The sequence below is a fragment of the Triticum aestivum genome, chromosome 7A (assembly GCF_018294505.1).
Source record: "Triticum aestivum cultivar Chinese Spring chromosome 7A, IWGSC CS RefSeq v2.1, whole genome shotgun sequence".
Taxonomy (NCBI): Eukaryota; Viridiplantae; Streptophyta; class Magnoliopsida; order Poales; family Poaceae; genus Triticum; species Triticum aestivum.
The window spans coordinates 501,101,586-501,110,660 of NC_057812.1; the positions used below are offsets into that span (position 1 = coordinate 501,101,586).

Consider the following 9,075-nt stretch of genomic DNA (forward strand, 5'->3'; position numbering starts at 1 on the left):
TTTTTGGAGAAATGCTCTCATGCTTCACTTAGATTTATTTCAGAGTTGGTAAAGATTTGAACAAATTCTCTCTTGCTTCACTTAAATTATTTTGAGAGAATAAAATTTTTATGCTCATGTTCTTCACTTAGATTTGTTTGAGCTATCAAAAGCAACATATGAAACTAGTCCCAAAGTGATAGATATCCAAGGAGAATATAATAAAAACTGTCATGAAGATCATTGGACAAAATAAACTTGATTCCTTGTAATAGTTTTGAGATATGTTGATATAATATGTGAGTCATGTTGATGAGGAATTATGCTTTAGTAAGAACTAGCAAAAGGGCACGTGCATTGCAACGGGAAAAAAACTACACATAGTTCAATATCTCACAAATGGTCTTGTAGATTTGACAAACTACGGTTTTCAGTTCAAGCAAAACCAACTTAGGGCATCTTCAGATAATATACCAATAAATCATGACAGTTGTATGTATGTCAAAACAATAAACAATTGTATGTATGAGAAAAGAGAAGTGTATGTCTCGCTTCAACAGCCAAAAGAATCGGCCGAAAACTAAATTAATTTTATTCAAATCTTATGTCAAGGATATCAGTACAACTTTTAGATCATTTACAACCAGCCCCAAATAAATGCCCTCTAGCAAGGCCCAATATCATATGGTGGAACTACCCTGTCCTAGACCACCTGTACCTAACCCCTCTAAGCAAAGACTTTGGGAAAAGGTACAACAATAAGAAACATACCTCTTCTATGTAAAAAAACAGAAAAGAAAGATGGAAGAAGAAGAAGAGGAGAGCAAAGCTAGAAAATAGGAAATTACAAGGAGATATGTATGATAAACCTGCAACGAAGCATGGCAGATCAATCCAGGTGAGATCCCTAGAATCAAATCTTCTGAATTTCACATGATTGTGTCCTGCAGATCACTACTTCTCGATAATAGTAATACCCCACCTGATCAACATGCTTTGGCTAACACCAAAAGGAAAAAGAGATTAAAATCATATGAAACAGAGTCTGTTATGACTAATAAAGCTTAGAATCACAGGTTACATCACAGGTACACTATCCATAAAAATATGGGAGAAACTACTTCTGCCTATATTAACATGGGAAAGTGGCTAATACAGCTTATAATCACACTTACACTAAACTTTCCATTCTATGCATTAGAAGGAAAATCACAGTGCACCTACTGTGGAGATTATAACACATCGAGAGGAAAAACTTACATTGAATTTGGTAAGAAGATACAACTACTGAATAATGTCAGTGAAGAAGCTGTACACTGTAAAACAACAGGTACTTCCTACTAATACTTTTGATTGCTGAGTTCAGAGATTACAACCTATCATAACACAAACTAAATTGGGAATTGAAGTAGAAAAGCAAGTCCTAACTACTATAATTCCAGAGTCCCGCAAGTCTAAAAAACCAACAATGTACCTACCATCCGTGAACAGCCACTGTGACAGTGACATGGAGCCGTTTGTCCCGGCAGCAGCACGCGGAGCTTCTCCCAGTAGGGCGTGTGGGTGGACACGTCGCGCTCTTGGAAGGTGATGTGGATCATGTTGAGCAGCCAGCACATGGTGGAGCAGTCCTTGAATGTCATGCGCTGGCCATCGGACGGGCAACAACTCTCGAACCCGGCCAAGGGATCTACGCCGCGGTCGCCATCTATAGCTAGGGGATGTGTCATCATTGTCGCGTCGCTAGGTCTTCTCAAGCGCCTGTGTGTATGCATCGACAATGGCGTGGAAGGCGATGAGGAGGTCTGAATCGGAGAGGCTTGCCGATTTGAGCTCCGGGCAACGGTAACACCTGCCTGACTTTCCAGGAGACACACTCTCGAGCTCGCTATTACTCTGAACATGTGTTACTGAAATCATCAATATCGGGCGGCGATAACAACTAATAAACTGAAATCGTCAATATCGAGCTCGCATTAAGCATTTCATGTGTTACTAAGCATGCAAATCCTTCAACCAGAAGAAGTAATAGTATAGTTTTTGGTAAACACACTCATCTATTAATTGAATTAAAGAAAATAAAGAATATTTTCTTCCCTAACAGAACATGCTTGGTTTCTCTCACACTATTGCTTTCAATACAGTGTATTAGCCAGAAACAAACTTATAGTAATTTTCCATTTAAAAGAACATGCATATGTAGAGCTCTAGTGATATTATGTTCCGAGTTAACAACCAACATTATGTGTTAGGCAGATAGCAATTTTGTAGGTTGCAGATTAGAGCGGTGTAGCAAAACCATGAGCATGTAACAAAAATTTTGCAGATCACAAGATTCACATGTGTTTGAAAGTCACGGATCGCTCCATGTCACATAAAAAACATAAATCACTATTATACCAAGGGTTGCATTCCTTCTACAAAATTACGGCATCTGCTGTTTGACTGTATACTAAGACTAAAAACATAATTAAAATTATTTAGCTATTTATACCCTTCAAAACAGTAATACCAGTAACCAAAAACACAACAAATAGATTTGTATATGCTGCTGAATGAAGTAAACCCACCAATTTATCCTTATAGTGATCATGAATGATCAGTTCCTGTATAGTAAACATAAGAAAATGAAATTTGATTCATATTCATTTATCGATGATAAACTTTACATGTATTTATCATAGTGTGCTCCTAATAGTATTTCCTGTGTAAGTGAACCAAAATCGCAAAGAGGCTACAATCGCACACATTGAAGACAAGGTTTTAGGAGTTCTAACAGAATTACACTTTTCATACTTCATTTTCTAGCTTTCTCAATACAGGGATGACAATTTTTATATGTGTCATTTCTGTAGTGATACTTGGTTCTTATATTCAGAGCTCCTAAGTTCACTGAAAATCTTGAAGAAAAACAATAAATAAGAAAATTGTAGGGATTTTGGCTTATCTGGCTTCCCATAACTATGGTTTCATGTCTTAGGAGTCATTTTTTCATATTCATAAGCTCATATGTGCAGTTTGTGAGATGAAAAGAATTAGCTACGTAGATTAAAAACCAGTGCACAGTTTTGAATAATTCAGTGAAAGTGAAGCCAAAATAGAGAATTAGTGCATGTTGCATCATCATCATCAGTTAAATAACAGCAGCCAAAAATGCAAGTGTTCAAAATAAACATGTGTATATGTTAGGACAGCACATGCAATATACTCACCAGATATGGTAGATTAGCCGTTGACACCCATTACTTAGGATGCCAACCACTCAATGCACTTTTGTCAACGGTGATCATTCCCCTCCATCTTCTGCACCCCAATTACAGTAGCGTGTAGTTGGCTTGCTACCAGACCTTGCTAATGTTAGCCATAGTGGAGTTGATGAGCTACAATGCCATGTTATTTTCACTTTGGGTCAAAAGTGTGACTAATTATTTCCAAAAGAATCGATCAAGACAACTAACTACACTTTGAATACCTACCTGGGTTGTCGTCTGCAATTTGTCTTCTGAATATTTATTCCCTGCCTTTGATCAAACCAATTTGTCTTCTGCCAATAAATAGATTATTGCTCTGAAGGGCTCTCTGCGGAAACCTTCTTACATCGAGTAGATCACCCTTGGCTGCTGGAGCATTTGGACAACGAGAAACGCAGCAATCTTTAAAAGCATAAGGCCAAGTGAGCTAGACCTGCTACTTCACAGAACCACCCGAAAATCCTACGCCAATTCTAGTCCTGAGTAGACAATTTTGTTAACAGAGAAGAAGCTTTCTCAATTTCTGGATGTTCTAATGTTAGTTTGTGCAAAGATGTTGTTTATTCAACCGGCATAATCCATCCACAGGTCATCGCCAATAACAAAGTGCATTACACACAGAGGATGCAGAGCATCTTGAAGAAGTTCTCAGCAAAAATAATTATACTGGAACAAAAGGATATTAGTAATTCTAAAATTCTAATTGCAAGAACTACACCCATACTGTTTGGGTTTCTGAATCAATCAACATTATAGAAACTCCTGTTGCTGGGTGTTGCTGGGTGTTTTACCGGACGAAATCCTTTGCTTGCATAACAACAAACAACAAATAGGGCTTAGCCATATATGTGTGCGTAGCTTCAACAAACTAATCAAACAAAATTATTGCCTCTCAGTCTCAAGGAACCAAACGAAATCCAATAACTTTTCAACCTACCGCATCAAACTCGTACAATAGCATGGACTAAAGAATGGATTTTATTTTAACAAAAAGAGCACACAAGCTAGCTATAGTTGGCCGTCGTGGACACCATCCGAACAGCAAAAAATGGTCTCGTACAATAGCATGGACTGAAGAATAGATTTATTTTAACAAAAAGAGCACACAAGTCAGCTGTAGTTGGCCGCCGTGGACACCATCCGAACAACAAAAAATGGTTATACATCTGGTTTTGTAGGAGAATGACTTAATGTTCCCTCCGTTCTCAGTGCTACCAACAGCGTCAGCTCCTTAGTGCTAGTTCAAGAGAAGAGAGAGAGAGAGAGATTGGTTAGGTCATACTCCCTCCGTTCCTCAATATAAGGTGTATTATTTTTTTAAAAAGTCAAACTTCTCTAAGTTTGACCAAGTTCATAGACAAAAATATCAATATCTAGAATACCAAATCATTATCACTAGATTCATCATGAACTATATTTTTACATTTTATATATTTAGTATTATAAATCTTTATATATTTTGCTGTAAAGTTGGTCAAACATAGACAACAGTTGACTTTTTGAAAAATTAATACACCTTATATTTAGGAACGGAGGGAGTATGACATAAGAGCAGCAACTTTCTGCTTCTCTGTGCTGGTTGCAGGGAAACAAAACAGAGAGGGCCAGATCGGCCTCGCCACTCCGTCACCAGCTGCCACTGGTGAAGACCTCCCAGCCGTCCTCAACCTTGCCTGGCACACGACATGGCCCCGCCACCACCTCACCTGAGCTCGAACGGCTGCATGTGTCTGTCCCCGTGTAGCTGTTCAACCTAGGTCAGGGCGGAGATCCGCCAGCACCACTCGTTGCTCATTCTCCTGCCTCCCTGCCGATTGTCCTCCCACACAATCTTCCTGCCATGTTGTACGCTCTGCGGCAAGCCTGTGCGGGTGCTCGACGTCCGTGTTGCCCCCATCCGCACTCGCCAAGATCCACCCTGGGCACTACCTGTTTCCCGTTGTCGGCGCTCACCACTCTAGAGAGAGATAGAGGAAACATGGTGGAAAGAGGGCGAGGGGCAATACCTGCAGAGCTCTGCCTACTAGCCATGAAGACCCGCCTCCGCCTGCAAGGACTTCGCGCCATCGCGTCGGATCCCTCCGTTGCCCGGCTCCAATGAGCTCCCACCTCGCCGCCCACCTCTGGATCCGCCTCCCCAGCCCCTTCCGCACATGGATCCGGCCCCTGCAAGCTCCAGCCGCTCGAGCAACGGCGGTGACTCGGTCCAGGTAGCCTGTCGACGATAAAAAAAGACCGCGGGTTGAATACCCGAAAATACAACGGTTTTATGTAAAAACGAAACGTTTTCTCACTTCAGCCACGTAAGATGGGACTGCGGGTTGAATTTACAGAAACAGAGGGACTTATTTGCAAAATTGCTAATGACATACGACCAGAAGCGATAGCTGCTTTATTATTAGGGAAAGATATTGATGTTAAGGTTTCTGATTCCTTATGCAAGAACAAAAGTCAATAGTTATGCAGTGAAATTACATCCTACTTGTGGTCAATTATTCAGTGTTAGTTATGCTTAATGCTCGCTTATGAGATTTCTCGTTTCTTGGTTGGTCGCTTATCAATCTTTTGCTAGCCTTCATTTTGCACTAAGTATGATCACTACTTGTGCATTCAAAATCCTTTAAACCAGTTTTGCCACATGAGTCCACTATACCTACCTATATGCAGCATTATTTTGCCGTTCTAAGCGAATTTGTATATGCCATCTCTAAGTTTCAAAATAAAATTCTCTTTTGTGTGCTCGTACCGCTCATGAAACTGTAGGGGGTGGCTGATATATTTCCATGCAAGATGTGTTATTCTCAAGATGAGTGTTTATTCACTTGTCATTGCATGAGAGTACGACAAAGGTATTAGGGATGCCCAGTCCCAAAATGAAAAGTGAATTTACTTTATGTTGTCAAATAATAAATTCCTTGGAAAGTGTTGGTATGGAAGGCACCCGTGGATATGGTTAGCCATGAAAAGTGAAATTATGGTGGAAAAGGAATGAAATTTATTTTCTGTTTGGGAACTGCCTATGACATATATAGTATGGAAAGTATTGGGAACTACTCAATCAGTTTCATTGACAGGAAAAGCATGCCACCCAAATTTTTTTATCTCTATCTTTTCGCTTTGAGCTCTGGCACCTCTACAAATCCCTACTTCCCTCTGCGAAGGGCCTTTATATTTACTTTATGCAATTTTTATTTTTACTTAAGTCTCCATCCTCTCTTATAAAGCACCAACTAAGGGGCACTATGATCATACTTGAGCATTGGGTGTAGCTAATATGCGAGTGTGTTTCATGAATGGATCAATGATTGAGCATAATGGGCTAGGGATAACTTGCTTTAGCGTTGATATTTTTAAAGACATGGTTGCTTGTTGATTGATGACCCACAAGTATAGGGGATCAATTGTATCTCTTTTTGATAAGTAAGAGTGTCGAACCCAACGAGGAGCAGAAGGCAATGACAAGTGGTTTTTAGCAAGGTAATGTCTGCAGGTGCTGAAATTGTAAGTAGAAGAGTAGTTTGATAGCAAGATAATTTGTAACGAGCAAGTAACGATAGTAGCAATAAAAGTGCAACAAAGTATCCCAATCCTTTTGTGGAAAAGGATAGGCCGAAACAGTCTCTTATAATAAGCAAAACGTTCTTGAGGGTACACGGGATTTTCATCTAGTCACTTCCATCATGTTGGTTTAATTCGTGTTCGGTACTTTGATAATTTGATATGTGGGTGGACTGGTGCTTAGGTGTTGTTCTTACTTGAAAAAACCTCCTACTTATGATTAACCCTCCCGCAAGCATCCACAACTACGAGAAAAGTATTAATAATAAATTCTAACCATAGCATTAAACTTTTGGTTCCAATCGGTCCCTTATAGAATAGCGCATAAACTGTGGTTTAAGCTTCTGTCACTCTCGCAACCCATCATCTAATTGCTACTCCACAATGCATTCCCTTCAGCCCAAATATGGTGAAGTGTCATGTAGTCGACGTTCACATGACACCACTAAGGGAATCACAACATACATACTATCAAAATATCGAACACATATCAAGTTCACATGATTACTTACAACATGATTTCTCCCGTGACCTCAAGAACAAAAGTAACTACTCACAAATGATAATCATGCTCAAGATCAGAGGGGTATTAAATAACATATTGGATCTGAACATATAATCTTCCACCAAATAAACCATATAGTAATCAACTACAAGATGTAATCAACACTACTAGTCACCCACAAGCACCAATCTATAGTTCCGGTAATAAGATTGAACACAAGAGATGAACTAGGGTTTGAGATGAGATGGTGTTGGTGAAGATGTTGATGGAGATTGCCCTCCCCAAGATGGGAGAGTTGTTGGTGATGATGATGACGATGATTTCCCCCTCCGGGAGGGAAGTTCCCCCGGCGGAATCGCTCCACCGAAGGGCAAAATTGCTCCTGCCCAAGTTCCGCCTTGAGGCGGTGATGCTCCATCCTGAAAGTCCTATCCTTATTTTTTTCTATGTCAAAATGACTTATATACTAGAAGATGGGCACCGGAGGTGGGCCTGGGTGAGCACAACCCACTAGGGCGCGCTTGGGCTCCCTGGCGCCCCCAGGTGGGTTGTACCCACCTGGTGGGCCCCCTATGGTAGTTATTTGCTCCAATATTCATCATATATTTGATAAAAAATCTCCGTGAAGTTTCAGCTTGTTTGGAGTTGTGAAGAATAGGTGGCCTGACATAGCTTTTCCAGGTCCAGATTTCAGCTATCGGATTTCTCCCTCTTCGTGTGTACCTTGTAAATTATGAGAGAAAAGGCATTAGAATTACTCCAAAAAGTATTATTATGCATAAAAACATCATAAATAACAGTAAGGAAACATGATGCAAAATGGACGTATCATTGATATACTTGAGTATTAAAGTCTCCATGCCAAAACTAGACTATTGCTTTGAATCATATAAAAGTCCAAATGTCCATGCTATAAAAGAAAGAGTATGCGATGAACATGTTAGGCAGCATTCCACATCAAAAATTCTGTTTTTACCATTTACCTACTCGAGGACGAGCAGGAATTAAGCTTGGGGATGCTGACACGTCTCCAACGTATCTATAATTTTTGATTGTTACATGCTGTTATATTATCATTCTTGGATGTTTTACAAACATTTTATAATCATTTTATATCATTTTTGGGTATTAACCTATTGACATAGTGCCAAGTGCCAGTTGCTTTTTTTGCTTGTTTTTTTACATCGCAGAAAATCAATACCAAACGGAGTCCAAATGCAGCAAAACTTTTTGTGGATTTTTATGGACCAGAAGACACCCAATGGGCCGGAGAATCACCTGGGGGTGCCCCGAGGGGGGAACAACCCACCAGGGCGCGCCTAGGCCCCCAGGCGCACCCAGGTGGGTTGCGCCCACCTCGGTGGCCTCCCACACTGCCTCTTTACTCTATATATACCCCAATATTCCAAAAACCCTAGGGGAGTCGATGAAAATCAATTCTAGCATCCGCAAGTTCCAAAAACACCAGATCCAATCTAGACACCATCACGGAGGGGTTCATCATCCTCATTGGTGCCTCTCCGATCATGTGTGAGTAGTCTTTTGTAGACCTTCGGGGTCCGTAGTTAGTAGCTAGATGGCTTCCTCTCTCTCTTTTGATTCTCAATACAATGGTCTCTTGGAGATCCATATGATGTAACTCTTTTGCGGTGTGTTTGTTGGGATCCGATGAACTTTGATTTTATGATCAGATCTATGTTTTTATCCATGAAGGTTATTTGAGTCTTTTGATCTCTTATATGCATGATTACTTATAGCCTCGTATTTCTTCTCTGATATTTG

The 9,075-nt window shown here is 40.2% G+C and overlaps 1 long non-coding RNA gene across 3 annotated transcripts; it reads right to left on the minus strand.

The window, feature by feature from the left end:
* Positions 1-228: 228 nt before the first annotated feature.
* LOC123147823 (uncharacterized) lies at positions 229-5,404 on the minus strand. 3 transcript variants are annotated; one of them, XR_006473464.1, is made up of 4 exons: positions 5,237-5,404; positions 3,456-3,709; positions 3,192-3,359; positions 230-1,875 (listed from the first exon to the last, which is right to left on the minus strand). It is a non-coding gene; the product is annotated as an uncharacterized lncRNA (long non-coding RNA). The 3 variants fall into 3 exon arrangements; XR_006473463.1 differs by lacking the exon at positions 5,237-5,404 and having other exon boundaries at positions 231-979; positions 1,458-1,875; positions 3,456-4,589; XR_006473462.1 differs by lacking the exon at positions 5,237-5,404 and having other exon boundaries at positions 229-1,875; positions 3,456-4,591.
* Positions 5,405-9,075: the final 3,671 nt, after the last annotated feature.